The sequence below is a fragment of the Callospermophilus lateralis genome, chromosome 5, assembly GCF_048772815.1.
Source record: "Callospermophilus lateralis isolate mCalLat2 chromosome 5, mCalLat2.hap1, whole genome shotgun sequence".
Taxonomy (NCBI): domain Eukaryota; kingdom Metazoa; phylum Chordata; class Mammalia; order Rodentia; family Sciuridae; genus Callospermophilus; species Callospermophilus lateralis.
In genome coordinates, this window is record NC_135309.1 from 38,361,117 (window position 1) to 38,375,265 (window position 14,149).

The following is a 14,149-nucleotide window of genomic DNA, read 5'->3' on the forward strand; positions in this document are numbered from 1 at the left end:
GTAGAGTGCTTCCCTTGCACATACAAGGGCCTGGGTTCAATCCCCAGCACCAAAAAATATACATATTAATATGAAAGTAAATTTCTAGTAGAATATATTCCAAGAACAGAGACAATGATAAAATAAAACTTACACTTTTATCAGTAGCAATATTTATAATAATAACAATGATATTGCTTTACTGTGAATGCATTATACACATTAGGATAAAGCCAAAAAAAGCAATTAGTTTAATGTCATTAAGTAACAAGACATTCAGAACAACAGACAAGAGATCCAAATGTAAGTTGAAATGCTGGTGCACATCTGTAATCCCAGACTCCAGAGGCTAAGAAAAGAGAATTACAAGTTCAAGACCAACCTCAGCACCTTACTGAGGCCCCAAGCAACTTAGCAAGACCCTGTCTCAAAATTTTAAAGAAAAAAAATTAAAAGATCTGGGGATGTGGCTCAGTGATTAAGTGTCCCTGGGTTTAATTACCAGTACCAAAAAAAAAAAGATTTAAATATAAAACAAAAAATAATAATAATTAAAGTAAAAATAGGAAGTATGAATACATGAGATTTTACCTTTCTGTGTATAGTGAAAAAACCTAACAGCAATGACTAATCCAGGAACAATGAACACTCCTGTCACCACCCAATCTGTGATCTTAGAATACCACTGCATATATGACTCTGGGGCAATAAACTGAACTTCTTAGACTGATGCAATAAGTATAAAATCTGCATTGTAAGGTTAGAAAATAAGGAAATTGTTGAAAAATGTTACAGATATGACCGAACAACTCAGAAAACAACTTGAGATGGTACCACTAGACTAAAATGGGACAATTTGAGAATCTACATGTATAAGAACTGCAGGAAATTGAAATATGTCCAATCTGTTTTCATCAGCAAGGCCATAGTTAAACTTTGGTCAACTTTGAAGTATCCTAAGAAACCAACGCTTAATTTTGAATATTGGCATATAAGGGATTAAATCACATATAATAAGAATAAGTAAAACATAATAAACATAGTAAATCATAAATAATATGCAATTGTACATATAGTCTATGTATGAATTTATATATTTTCATTTTCAGAACACTCTACCCCAAAAGGACTGGTATTAAGGGAAGTACCACTAAACCAGTGAAGTTGGCAGGAGAGAGCATGACCAGTATTTGAGAACTGGTTATTGTGAGGAATCTTGAGTGTTGTTATCAGAAACCCCGAAAAGCAAGCAAAGGGCTAGAATTTGGAAATATACCACTTGCTGAGAGAATTCCAACATCATAATCAGGAAATAACCCTTCTCTGAATGAAAAAAAAAGCAGAATTCTAGGAGAAAGAGCAAAAACTGTGAAGGAATCCCAAGATATCAGAACACAGTTCCCTTCTCTGTGTGAGTGTTTCAGTCTGGGTCAGAACTAGAATTTGGAATGGTTAAAAAAAGAGCCAAAACTTGGATGATATATTTGTTGATATGAACCAGACAGCACTGTGTAGGCTTTAAAATGAGATTGTTGAACTACACAAATGTAATCGTAAAAGTTATGAGATAGGCTAAAGATAATATCAGGGATAGAGAATAGAGACCTAGAAGGACATATTAAAAGGAAATTAAATTAATTGTTTTTTATTTAAGTTAAATAAAAAAATTAAATTAATTGCTTTATATTTCCTCCTACTTTGTAGAACATTGAGGCTATCATTTCAATAAACTGCTAATTCTTTTAATGTTTTTGTAATAGAAAAAAATAAGGTCATTAAGATTTTTAATGATGAAAGAAAATTGTGTTTAGTAGTCATGATTAGTTCACTATTCCTGACTTGGTAACAGCTAAAAGGAAGGGAAAAAAGTGTTAAGAAGCTAGCTGAGGACAGTGGTGCATGCCTATAATCCCAGTGGCTCAGGTCTCTGAGGCAAGAGGCTCACGGGTTCAAAGCTAGCTTCAGCAACCTGGAGGGACTAAGGAACTCAGTGAGACTCTGTCTCTAAAGAAAATACAAAAAGGCACTGGGGATGTGGCTCAGTGGTTGAGTGCCCTTGAGTTCAATCCCCAATACCGAAAGAAAAGAAAAGTTAAGAAGCTTTCTGATTACACTTCTTTCCTGATTGTGTGGGATCTTTTTGACAAAGTCTAAGCAGCAAGAAGTGACCACTCTCAGATTTGTAAAACATGTTAAATGAGCTCTGCATCATTTTGGCTCTAGTTTAGAACCCCTTAGAAGAGAAGGAGAAAGGAACACTATAAGAAAAATAGAGGCATTATTTGACAATTCTTTTTTTGTTTGTTTGTTTTCTTGGTGATGCTGGGGATTGAACCCAGGGCCTTGTGCGTGCGAGGCAAACACTCTACAAACTGAGCTATATCCCCAGACCTTTGACAATTCTTTTTATGAAATGAAGAAAAGCAAAGTCCTTGGTTCATATAAAATTTTGACCTCTTGGATGCAGAAGTAAACAATGTAAAGTAAGCCCAGGATAGGAAGGCATTCCAACTTGGATCTTGCAAAGTTTGTTGATGAGGAGGTGATCACAGGTTTTGATACGTTTCCCAACAGAGGTTATAGCATTGTGACTAGAATTCACACTCCTAAATAGTTAGAACTATGCTTTTGGTCCAGAAGTGTCTTCTTTTACCCATGTTAGGAGATGGGAATAGGCGCCTTTTCCTAATCAGTTGGGGTCAGAAATCTGAGTGGCATGAAAGCTATACAACCCTGTTGACACATTCAGTATGTAACTGATTATTTATATAAATTGAACATGACTGTTTCGAGGATGTAAAAGCAACTGAGTGGCTCAAACTAACCTTTTAAATAAGAAAATGGACTGGAATAGAGATTATGTCAAATATATTGATGATAAATACAGTTTTAGAAAACTTTGCTTTGTATGCATATAAGTATATGCTGTGTGTGCATACCTAAGTTCCTAGACATGTTCCCTGACCCAAAATCGTTAAAAGAATTCACGACAATGCTTTATTTTTAAGGTTTAATCCCAAGGCAGTGAGAGTGAATGGAAGGATGAGAAGCAATGCAAATTGATAGTTTATACTGCTTGTCACAGAGACAAGCCCCAAGACTCAGCAAGTGGACCTTCTCAGTCATGTGGTGTATCTCTGCAGAGGTTCAGTGGACAAAGTCTCATGCCTTGAAGATTTCTATTGAGTGAAAAAAGAAAGAGATCACCTACTGTTTGCTATTAAAGTGTTAAAGAGGTGTTTAAGCTCTGCTATTATTTTATTTAAGAGTAAATATATTGCAGAAAGAAACAAGTCAATTTTAGAAGAATCTATCTGCATCTGACAAAAATGTAAGTTTGCAAATAGCTAATATGCCAACTGTATTTCATGGTGGAAATAGATATTCACTGTTTGCCCAGTATGAAACGCAACCTGCCATCATGCACTAGGGCAGTGTGGATGATAAAGACAGAATTCCTGACCTATGAGATCACTGTCTAAAGTTGTTGTTCATCTTCAGCTATGAAGAACATTAGCCCATGATTTCTTTTTATTTTTTATGTTTTTAGCAAACTGGTGGAACCCTCTTTATTAGATACAGAGAGCCTGGCCCACACAGGGGACAGATAAGCTTAGTCACTGTGCCCAAGGACAGGGGCTTCTAAGGGCAGGAATACTGTCCTACTGAGACAGTCCTCACCCACTGCAGCCTGGTTATCCCCTATACCACATTTTCATGGGATTGGGGACATGTGAATCCAAATGTTTGTCTGTTTTCCCTTTCCTTGTGTTTCCATTTACTCTCTGCTGGTTTCCTTATTTTGTCTCTTGAGTAAATGAATCAATATAATGATATTACAGACAACTGCTCTATCAAAAGTTTTGCAAAATTCACCTACTGGAGAAAATAGGAAATGAGAAAAAGCCATCAATACAATGAGATAAAACACCACAGTGGATTTGGAGACACCTTGAGGGGAGACAGCCCCTACTGGTTCCTTTTCCCATGGGAAAGAGGACACCTTCTAGGGTGGCTGGGAAGAGGGTAGGGAAGGTTTGAGGGAGCTCGCAACATCAGAAGGGCAGGAGATAAAGAAATAAAATAAAGGCATAAGCCTGGAAAAAATAGAGACACAGAGGTGACACGAGAGACAGAGTTACAAGGATAAAGGACAGCAAGACCACAAGGTATTACCAGATTTGTCTGCAAAGGCTGAATCTTTTTTTTCTTCTTCTCAGAATTGTGGAGACAATAATAAGATGGAGCACTGGTTGAGCAGTAAAAATTTTTATTCTTGGCCAAGAACTAGAAAAGTGGGAGATAAACTTGTAAATCAACTTCCTGCTGCCCCTTGGGCATCAGTAGGGTAAAATTGGGTAAAAGAAAAGAGGGGAAAGAATAGACTAATAAGAGGGAGAATATTTATATCTTTTCTGGGTATGTGCTGAGATTTTTCAGGAATTTGGGCACCACCATTTTGCTCCTTTTAATAGTACCCTCAAGTCATTGTCTTGGAGTTTTAGTCAGCTTTTTTGTTGCTGTGACTAAAAGACTTGACAAGAACAATTTTAGAGGAGGAAAAGGTTACTGGAGGACTCACAGTTTCAGAGGTCTCAGTCTAATAGACAGCAGGCTCCTTTCAGGGCTCCAGGTAAGGCTGAACATCATGGTGGAAGAGTGGGGTGGAGGAAAGCAGTCCACATGATAACCATGAAGCAGAGAGAGAACCAGTCACCAGATACGAAATATATACCCCAAAGGCATGCCTCCTAGAGCCACACCGCACCTGCCTACAGTTACTACTCAGTTAATCCCATCATGATTGAGATAGGCTCTCATAATCCAATAATTTCTCTTCAAAATCTTCTTGCTTTGTCTCACACATGAGCTTTTGAGGACATCTCCTATCCAAATCATAATATAGGGCAATTGTAAATGGTCATGGCACTACGGGTGGTATTTAGCATGCAGATGGAGTTATGCTGAAGTTAGAGGTTGTCTGGCAGCCATTTTAGATCAACCAGTTTCAGCTAGACCACCTGTAGAAGAACTTCTGGGTTATAGGCATCCAGTCATCAAAGATGAACAAGATCAGGGCAGGGTAGAAATTCAGCTAGGTCACCTAGAGAATTTCTACTGAGTCTCATCCAAGCACTAGCTCTTAACATTTGATAAAGGGTAAAATTGTATCTGATTTTTAAGTCTCTGCTGCACATATTTCCATCTAAGGGCAACTTTTGGTCATTTTGATTTGTATAAAGGTCACAAAGGCCCTCTTTCATCCAGGCCCAACCTAGATCAGGGTAACTTGTGGTTTGGGGGGTTTCTTTGTCTGTTTTTGTTTTATCAGTAGAGGCATTTTTGGACACAATCCTTTAACCTTGAGAGGCAAGAACAACTCTGGAAATAAGAAATTTATTAGTCAGTGTTACAATATATTGTTATCCTTTTAACTACAGTTAGATCAGGATGTCTTTGTGTGGACTGCTTTAAAGAGAGACGTGCTGAAAGCATGTAGTCTCAGTCTATAGAATTAATCCTTTAAACTCCATGTTTCCACCACTCATATCTGCCTGCTGTCTAACATTCCCCTTCCCACAAAGAACTAGAGAACCTGAAGCATCTTAGAGAAGTGGACACCATTGAGGTCTTTCTTCAGCTGCTTCCTACTGGTGAGGACCATAGGCCTTGGAACAGGAGTCTCCCATCCTTGTTATCTGTCAGAGGGACATGAACAATCAAGGTAAGTTAGCATCGGGGCTAAGAGATCGATGGTAAAACTCAGGAGTGTTTGAAAATGAATGGATTTAGAGTGGCAATTGAATTCTGGCAGCCTGGACTGATTGAGAGAAACAGTGAACAAAGAGTTAAGTTCATAATTTCACAGTAATATATGAGAGCAGAGTATGATTTTTTTTCCAAATAATTATTTCCAGAAATACTAACAACTTTTTTTAACCAAGATCCAAGAGGTTAGCATATCTGTTAGATCTGGCTAAATTGACTCAGTACAAACTTTTGATTTTGGCAGAGTCTTTTGTGATAGTTATTATCAGGCATGTAAGCCTAAGAATCCTTTCCTTTATAACCTCCTGGCTTTATTTAGTTGAGGATAGGGCTGACATGAGTGACTCCATCTTTTATTTTTAATTGCTTCTTTTTAGTTATACATAACTAGTAGAATCCACTTTGATATAATTATACAAGCATGGACTATATCTTATTCTAATTCAGATCATAGTACCTCTCCTTTCCTTTTCCTTTCCCCTTCCCCTGCTCCCTTCTATTAACCTTTCTGCCATTTACCCATAGTTATTATTTTTTTAAATTAATTTATTGTTCGTGTACATAATGTTGAGATTCACTGTGGTGTACATATACACAGAAAATTTATGTCAGATTCATTCCACTGTTTTTTCTTTCCCTGTCCCCCTTCCTTCTGTTCATTCTCCTTTGTCTAATCCATTGAACTTATACCCCACTCCCCACCTTATTGTAGGTTAGCTTCCACATATCAGAGAAAACATTCGACCTTTGGTTTGGGGGGATTGGCTTATTTCACTTAGCATGATAGTCTTCAGACCCATTCATTTACCAGCAAATGCCATAAAGTCATTCTTCTTTATGGCTGAGTAATATTCCATTGTGTATAAATACCCACACTCTCTTTATCCATTCATCTGTTGAAGGGCACCTAGGTTGGCTCCATAGCTTAGCTGTTATGAGTTGAGCTTCTATAAATATTGATGTAAATATAAATATTGTGACTATGTCACTGTGGTATGCTAATTTTAAATCCTTTGAATGTATCAAATAGTGGGATAACTGGGTCAAATTGTGGTTCCATTTCTAATTTTTTGAGAAATATACATACTGCTTTCTAGAGTAGTTGCACCAATTTGCAGTCCCAATGTATGAGTGTTCCTTTTTCCCCATCCTCACCAAAATTTATTGTTACTATTCTCTTTCTTAATAATTGCCCATTCTGGCTAAAGTGAGATGAAATCTCAGTGTAGTTTTAATTTGCATTTCTCTAATTGATAGAGACGTTGAACATTTTTTCATGTATTTGGTGACTGTTCGTAGATCTTCTTTTGAGAAGTGTCCATTTAATTCCTTTGCCATTTATCAACTGGGTTATTTGTTTGTTTGAAACTTAACACCCTATCTGAAGTACAGGTGGCAAAGATTTCCTCCCATTCTGTAGGTTCTCTCTTCATGCTCTTGATTGTTTCCTTTGCTGTAAAGAAGCTATTTATTTTGATACCATCCCATTGATTGATTTTCTTTTTTGGTTTTACTTCTTGTGCTTCAGGAGTCTTGTTAAGTAAGTCAGTTCCTGAGCTGACATTTTAGAGTTTTAGGCCTACAATTTCTTCTAGTAGTTGCAGGGTTTCTGGTCTAATGCCTAGGTCCTTGATCCACTTTGAGTTGCATTTTGTATAAGGTAAGAGATTGGGGTTTCAATTTCATTCTACTGCATGTGGATTCCCAGTTTTCCCATCACCAACAAGATAGTGTCTTCAACAAGAGGCTAGCTTATCCTATGTATGTTTATAGCACTTTATGGCATCTCATAGATATAGTGGGAGATGACTGCATTTATGTGGGTTTGTCTCTGTGTCTTCTATTCTATTCCATTGGTCTACATGCCTATTTTGGTGCCATTTACCATACTGATATACATAGATATATAGATATAATAGATCAGTGTATATAATTTAAGGTCTGGTATTGTGATGCCTCCTGCTTCACTCTTCTTGCTAAGGATTGCTTTTGCTATTCTGAACCTCTTATTTTTCCAAATGGATTTCATGACTGCTTTTTCTATTTGAAGAACATCATTGGGATTTTAATAGGAATTGCATTGAATCTATACAGTGCTTTTGGTAGTATGGCCATTTTGACAATACTAATTCTGCCTATCCAAGAACATGGGAGATCTTTCCACCTTCTAAAGTCTTCTTTCTTTCTTTAGTGTTCTGCAGTTTTCATTATAGAGTTCCTTCACCTCTTTTGTTAGATTGATTCCCAAGTTTGTTTTAGACGCTATTATGAATGGGATAATTTTCTAATTTCTGTTTCAGCTAATTCATCCTTGATGTATAGAACACAACTGATTTGTAGGTGTTAATTTTGTATCCTGGTACTTTGCTGAATTCATTTATAAGTTCTAAAAGTTTTCTGGTGGAGTTTTTTCAGTCTTCTAAATATAGGTTCATGTTATCAACAGAAAGAGTGTGAGCTGTTTTCTTCTACTTACAATACCTTTCATTTCTTTTTTTTACCTAATTGCTTTGGCTAGAGTTTCATGGACTATGTCAAATAGAAGTGGCGAAATAGGCATCCCTATCTTTTTCCAGTGTTTAGAGGGAATGCATTCAGCTTTTCTCCATTTAGAATGATTTTGGCCTTGGGTTTGTAGTATATAGCCTTTATAATGTTGAGGCATGTTCCTTCTATCTCTTGTTTTTCTAGTGTTTGCATGAGTGGATGCTATATTTTGTCAAATGCTTTTTCTGCATCTATTGAGAAAATCATGTGACTCTTGTCTTTAAGTCCACTTATGTTACACCAAAAACTTTTAAAAATACACTTAATAGACCAGAATATATTAACATATAGACTTTTTGAAAAGCCAAGTATACTTCATATTTATCAATCAATGTAGTATTTTTAATTTGCTTATAAATTGTTTAGATGTTTTATCTTTATCATGGTTTTTAGGTTACCCAAGCATAGTTAATGTTTTAAGACATTTTTTTCTATCAAAAAAAAAAACCTGATGAGCCATGGACATTGAATTTTAAACATCTTAACAGAGACAAACACAATCCTATTTACCTACCACCTAAAAATAAAATATATAGATAAATAATTTTATAGACATCTTTACTGTTATCTTACCAACAAACTTAAATTAACTTACTTGTCAAAGATTTAAGTCACATGAACTAAAAGGCCTTTAGTTTTATGTCCCTTTAAATTTATGATTGGTGATGGGGATATGGCTCAAGTAGTAGCATGATCACCTGGCATGCATGAGGCACTGAGTTCGATCCTCAGCACCACATAAAAATAAAATAAAGATATTGTGTCCACCTAAAGCTAAAAAATAAATTTTTTTAAAAAATTTATGATTGCTTGGTTATCCAGTTTGGTTCCATGTAAGCACAACATCCAATCCATGTGTACACAACTATACATAAAAATAGGCAGAAAACAAAGACGCACAAATGTGTGTCTGCCAGAGATAGTGAGCCCTCAGGAAAAGGAAAAGTTTAGGTTTCACTATCTCCTCAACTAGCAAGTATGCAGAGAGCAAAGTTAGTGAAGCAGCAGGCATTTGGGGCTCTCCCCTGAGGAGAGGGAAACTACAGTTGCCTTTATCCAGAGAAGGAGATAAATCTAAAGGAACCAAGATGATAAGGGAGATGAGATCGAGATGATACCACCTATGAGAATAAGGGCCGTCCCATTCCCCTGGTATTAAAGATTGAACACCCAAGAAACCCCAAGGCAAAAAGTTTTATTTAAAGAATAGAACAGAGAGATAGACAGAGAAGGGGTCTAAGTAGGTGCCCAAGGAAGTGGGAGGGGGAGTCTTGCCTCTTTTATACATTTTAGATTTCCTTTGTTTTCATGCCCTCTCCTCCCCTCAGGCCTAGTGACCCAAAAGGTGGAGTTATCCAAGGTCAGGGACTAAGCCACCCAGAGATACAGGCAGGTAGGGAGTCACCAGGGCACTCATTAACTCCTTTCTGGAGGTAGGTAACTTGGCAATAGGTGGAGGAGGGGGAAATTCTCTAGAGGTATTAACAGTTTATTTTCTTTCCTTTTGAAGCAGCCCCCATCTTCCAAATCTGACCCAATCATTCATTATCCACACTAACTGTCCGTTTGCCCCACACCCTCAATACCTGAGAGAAGATCTTATTGTATATTGTATTGTGTTCTTGGCTTTCATGTCTTGAATGAGAGGATCACAAACAGACATGAAATTCATGAAAGTTTATTATAATAATAAACTTTTTTATTTTGTTTAAATATTCATTTTTTAGTTTTAGGCAGATACAATATCTTTATTTTATTTTTATGTGGTGCTGAGGATTGAACCCAGTGCCTCACAGGTGCTAAGCAAGCACTTTACCACTTGAGCCACAACCCCAGCTCCAATAAACTTTATTATTTAAACTCCTTTATGTGCTTTAGACCTCTACCTAAGGCCTAGCTATCCTTCTCCTCAGTCTATAGCAAAGGACTTAAAAATAGCATACTACAGGGACACAGCCACATCAATGTTTATAGCAGCACAATTCACAATAGCTAAACTGTGGAACCAACCTAGATGCCCTTCAGTGGATGAATGGATAAAAAAACATGTGGCATATATACACAATGGAATATTATTCAGCAATAAAAGAGAATAAAATCATGGCATTTGAAGGTAAATGGATGGAGTTGGAGAAGATAATGCTAAGTGAAGTTAGCCAATTCCAAAAAAACAAATGCTGAATGTTTTCTCTGATAAGGTGACTGACTCATAGTAGGTGAGTGGGGAGAATGGGAGGAATAGACAAACTCTAGATAGGGCAGAGAGGTGGGAGGGGAAGGAAGGGGTTTAGCAATGATGGTGGAATGTGATGAACATCATTATCCAAAGTACATGTATGAAGACACTAATTGGTGTGAACATAGTTTATATACAACCACAGATATGAAAAACTGTGCTTTACATGTGTATTATGAATTGTAATACATTCCGCTGTCATTTATTTTTTAAAAGTGAGTAAATAATTTATTAAATAGTTCATTTACTTTTTATATAACTTTTAAAAGTCATTTATAAATAAAAGTTTATTATATAATAAACTCATGAAAGTTATAAGAAAAGGGAAAAAAAGGCAGGAAAGCACCCTCAAGGAAAAGAGTTGACGCTCTCAGAAAGAGGATACCTCCTTTGTGAGCTCAGTTTTATCTGGGAAGGAAGAGAGGTTTCTACAGAATTCTGCCCAAGAACTGCCTCTTAACTTCTGAGTGATGGTAACAGTGCATCAGATTTTTAAGTTCTACTATGCATGTTTCCACCTAAAGGTAACTATTGGTCATTTTCATTTGTGTAAAGGTCACAAAGGTCCTCTTTCATTGGGTCCAGCACAGATCAGGGTAAACTTTGCTTTTTTGTTTGTTTGTTGTTTTGGTTTGGCTTAGTGTTTTTTGTTTTTTCAGTCAGGGCAGTTTTTGGACATGCATCCTGCATCCCTATTAAAGAAGAACAATCCTGGAAACAAGCTCACTAGTCAAGGGTTGTAATATACTATCATCTTTTTTAAACCATGTTGTACAGAATGGCTTTGTATGAGCTACTTTAAAGAAGACATGCTCAACATCCTTAGCAATCTGGGAAATGCAAATCAAAACTACACTGATATTTCATCTCACTCAAGAATCAAAAATGAAAATAACAATAAATTCTGGCCAGGAAGTGGGGTAAAGGGTACAATTATACATTGGGAATATTAAACAACATTTTATTTGGGGAATACTTTCTCACTTTGGGGAGGTGATGTATACTTATACATTATTGGTGGGACAGCAAATTACCACAACCACTTTGGAAAGCAGTATGGGAGATTCCTCAGTAAACTAGGATTGTAACTACCATACGACCCAGTTTTCCCACTTACTGGTATTTATCCAAAAGAACTAAAATCAGCATACTATAACAGTACAGTAACATCAGTGTTTATAGCAGTGCAATTCACAATAGTCAATTAATGGAACCAGCCTTACTGTCCCTCAATAGACAATTGGATGAAGAAAATGTGGTATGTATACACAGTGGAGTTTTACATAAAGAAGAATTAAATTATGGCATTTGTGGTTCAATGGGTGGAACTGGAGAATATCATGCTAGTGAAATAAGTCAGATTCAGATATTCAAGTGTCAAATATTTTCTCTCATATGTAGAAGCTAGAAAGATATAAAGAATTTAAGTAGGGAAGAGGGAATCTCATGAAAATAGAAGGGAGAATAGAAGGGGAATGAGGAGGGAGACGGAATGGGAAAATGGGAAAAGGGAGGAATAGCAGAATTGAATTAACCAGACTATGCCACGTGCATGTATGAGCATATCACAATGAATTACACTGTTGGGTATAAATATAAAGCACAAATTTAAAGAAAAATAGGGGATTTGCCGAGTGGATCTAGCCAGCAACCCCCTATGCCTCCACAGCAGAAAGGAAGCAGTGAAAGAACAGCTGACCAGAGAGGTAGGTAACAGAGTAAATACTCTGAATTTCAATACTGGACAACTGAGACTTGGAAGGACTTGGAGTTTAGTTCTTGGAGCAGAAAATAAAGTCAGAATCCCTTGATCCCCAAACCCTGACGGAGGGGTAACAAAGAAAGAGGGAGTGAAACAGCCCCAAACCAGCTGGAAAAATAAATAAATAAAAGCAGACCAAGTTAATACAGAATAGAAGCAGCAAAGACAGTCAAGGAGAATTCATGGTTCAGCCCAAACTGTGGACTAAAAGCATAGCACAGGCAGGGCGGCCATTTTGTATAGTTTTATCTTTTTTGCTCTACCCAGTTTTCCTAGAGCAAATTAAGTCAATCAACTTCTCCCTCACCTTCAGATTGTAAAAAATAAAGGGAATACCTCTGAAACAAGTGTTCTCAGATACCTGTCTAGAAGGAATATGTAGAGAGATCACTGCTAGATAAAAATTACTGAAACCCCCTCCCCCTCACTGCATAAGGGGACTGGGGTGGAGTGGATCCAATAGCAAATCACTCCTGGGGAGAGCTAGCCTCAACCCAGCCTCTGTAGGAGTTCAGGCAAACCACTGGCCAATTGACATCCTACTGTTATGGGGAGACACATCAGAAAGCACTCTAGGTCTGAATTTCAAATCAAAAGAGAGCTTTATTTACCTGGCCAGGGACTGTCACCCACCACAGAGACTCAAGCTCTGTGGGAGGACAGCAGCTTCTTGGTCCATCCAAAGAGAATATAAGCAAAAAAAAAATAATTCAACCATAGAAACTAAAACATTGATAAGTGGGATCTGTATGCTCTAGGAAGGACTGAAATTTTCCAGTCAGCAAGCAAGTGATAAACAGAAGCTAAAATACAATTAGCTTTGCAGTTCAGTTGACCAGAGTCCTGGGTTCAAGCAGGTGCTAGACAGTCACATCCTGAACTTGGGCGGGGGTTGGTGGGGTGAGAATCTACTTTATTTTTTTATTTTTTTTTTTTAAAGAGAGAGAGAATTTTTTTAATGTTTATTTTTTTAGTTTTCAGCGGATACAACATCTTTGTTTGTATGTGGTGCTGAGGATCGAACCCAGGCCGCACGCATGCCAGGCGAGCGTGCTACCGCTTGAGCCCCAGCCCCAGCCCCGAGAATCTACTTTAAAGTCATGTAGACCCACAAGGGCATTCACACCCAGGGTATAGCTCACCATGACCACCATTGCATCTTGAGTAGGGTACAATTTGTGGGGTACAAAGCACAGAAAGATAGTTTTTTATAAGAAAACAGCTTTCATTTCAGTTTCTCAGAAACAGCTCTTGTAACATTTTTTTATAGAAGGAAGCAAAATGGAGTCTTAGGCCTGTCTATGACCGTTCTTGCTTTATAATTGTCTTATCTCAAAATGTTATATCTATAATATATATTTTTTTACTAATGTGTAACCTATAACTTACTCTTATTGATTGTATTTATCAGTTCACACCACAATACCACCTCCTTCACAGTGAGCTTCACAAGCCAGAACAGAAGTTTCTGTGCCACAGATGACCCACAGAGAGCCTGCACCCATAGGCCCCACAGTTTCAGATAGCCACCAAGTGCTTATATTGCGCTACTCTGTAGAAGTCACAGCAGGGTGGAGTGGGTACCCAAGATTCACAATCACCATAGACAGTAGGAGCTCAGGAGTAGACAGGCTAACTAATGCTCTATCCCAGTCACAAGGATGGTACCCTAGTAGAGCAGCCAGGGTGGAGGTTTCTGCCCCACAAACCACCTACAGGGAGGCCATAAGCACAGGTCCTACACTTGCAGACAACCACCAAGTTCTGTGCCACTTAAAAAGAAAAAAAAAAAAAAGATTTGTGGAGGGGAATGGGCACATAGCCTTCCACAGCAGTTGTAAAAACCCTGAACCCTG

The 14,149-nt window shown here is 37.5% G+C and overlaps 1 protein-coding gene and 1 non-coding gene across 2 annotated transcripts in view; one reads left to right on the forward strand and one right to left on the reverse strand.

The window, feature by feature from the left end:
- The window catches only part of LOC143400350 (interferon-gamma-inducible GTPase 10-like), a 37,141-nt gene that overhangs the window by 3,125 nt on the left and 19,867 nt on the right, over positions 1-14,149 (forward strand).
- Trnaa-cgc (transfer RNA alanine (anticodon CGC)) lies at positions 2,294-2,366 on the reverse strand. The gene has a single exon. It is a non-coding gene; the product is annotated as a tRNA-Ala (tRNA).